Genomic DNA, 1638 nt, shown 5'->3' with positions numbered 1-1638 from the left:
CACACACACACACACACACTAACAGCTCTGATCATGATTCACACACGTCTGATTTTCATGTCAAACTTTCTTTCCTGATGAAACGAATCCACACACGACGTCCGACATCACAGACCCACACTGGTCACACACACACAGTCTACACACCGCAAGATGAAAATAGGACAACAGTCACTCATGAAGCAACATCAAGCAGCAGCATGTAAATGTCAGCATGGTTCAGACAACTCCTAACCTACATACATACATATATATATATATACACGCTATAGTTCCTTTTACTCTATATGAATAACTTCATGTTATTTTTACGCTTCATGTTCAACACGTACGGAGAATCATTCAGATTTTCTAACTTGGCTGAAGTTGATCCAAGTTGTTTCTTTCAGCTCACAGCGTCCTGCAGATCGCTTCCCATCTGTCCAGCTCACTGCCTACCACAGTGTCGGGTCGCTAAAACCAGAGGTTTGTGGATAAATGCAGCTAATAGAGCTGATCTGTCCTGAGCTGATCCTCAGCACATCAGTGTGAAACACATGCAGTGAAGCAGAAGTCCAGCAGTAGATTAAAGATCTCAGCTAAGTCCCTCTAAACTGACTTAAGAACCAAACCTGTGTGAACGTCCTGTAAGTCCAGCCCTGCTCTCCTGCCTGGGATCCCTCTGAGCAGAAACCAGCCTCCCTGTGCTGCTGCTGCTGTTATAATAGCAGCTGTTACACAACTCCACTGCATTGAGCAGAAAACAGGAACACACACTGAGGAGATTACAGTATTACAGCATACAGAGTGTTGCTGAGAAAATAAATCTTCCACCAATATTAGAATATGGCCCAAAACAGCCCAAGGTCTTCCTGTGGACTGACACATGAGCAGACCTTCCCTGAAGCCACTGAGAAACCCACAGGACCTGTTTACTCTGCTTCCCACTCAATCTGGTTCCTGGATTTACCTCCTGCTCCGGAGCTCCGGCCTCACTCTGAGGCAGGAAGGACTCTGTCATTGTTATATAGTTCTTATTCAATACCGGAGTGCCGCGGTGATCTAGAGGACGACATGGAAGGTATAAATCTGCTGTGCTGCCTTCAGGAGCGCTGGGAGGATTTATGGTAATTGGGAGAGTTGAGGGTGTCCGCTAATGGGCCGTGAAACCTAATCTATGACACAGTATTACTGCAAAGCTGAAAAATCTGCTGTGATCTGCGCTGAGATAGGAGGCCGGCCTCCACATTTATTCGCTGCGTAGCTCACGTCTGTCGCTTTAACAGCCGGTGCAGGACTCTGCGTCTCTGGGGTTTGCACATTCTCACTTTCCCGGCCGCCACTGAATCAATATAAGTCCCTCCCTGGATTTATGTCTGCGCTGCGGTTTTACTGCTGACGCTGGAAACTGTTAAATATGTGGAAACCTTCAACCTTTATGTACGCAGACACACATGTTTGCTCTCCATGTGTTGACAATCACAACATCATCAATGCTTTCTCAGGGCTCAGGCTGATCCATGGTACTAGTTAGCTTTATTAACTCTCTCACCATCCTCCTGATCTTCTTGAGTCTCTGTATCCCAGGTTTGTATTTCCATAGATGGGGACAGTTTACATTCTATTGATTCCACCTGTAGTTACTGGATCCTGAAGAAA

At 46.0% G+C, this 1638-nt stretch overlaps 1 protein-coding gene across 4 annotated transcripts in view; it reads right to left on the bottom strand.

The window, feature by feature from the left end:
* kcnab2a (potassium voltage-gated channel subfamily A regulatory beta subunit 2a) overlaps positions 1 to 1638 on the bottom strand; it is an 89592-nt gene that overhangs the window by 6043 nt on the left and 81911 nt on the right. The window lies entirely within an intron of this gene.

This window comes from Stegastes partitus, unplaced genomic scaffold (genome assembly GCF_000690725.1).
Source record: "Stegastes partitus isolate 25-593 unplaced genomic scaffold, Stegastes_partitus-1.0.2 Scaffold14, whole genome shotgun sequence".
Lineage (NCBI taxonomy): Eukaryota > Metazoa > Chordata > Actinopteri > Pomacentridae > Stegastes > Stegastes partitus.
This window is presented reverse-complemented; position numbering and strand designations above follow the sequence as displayed.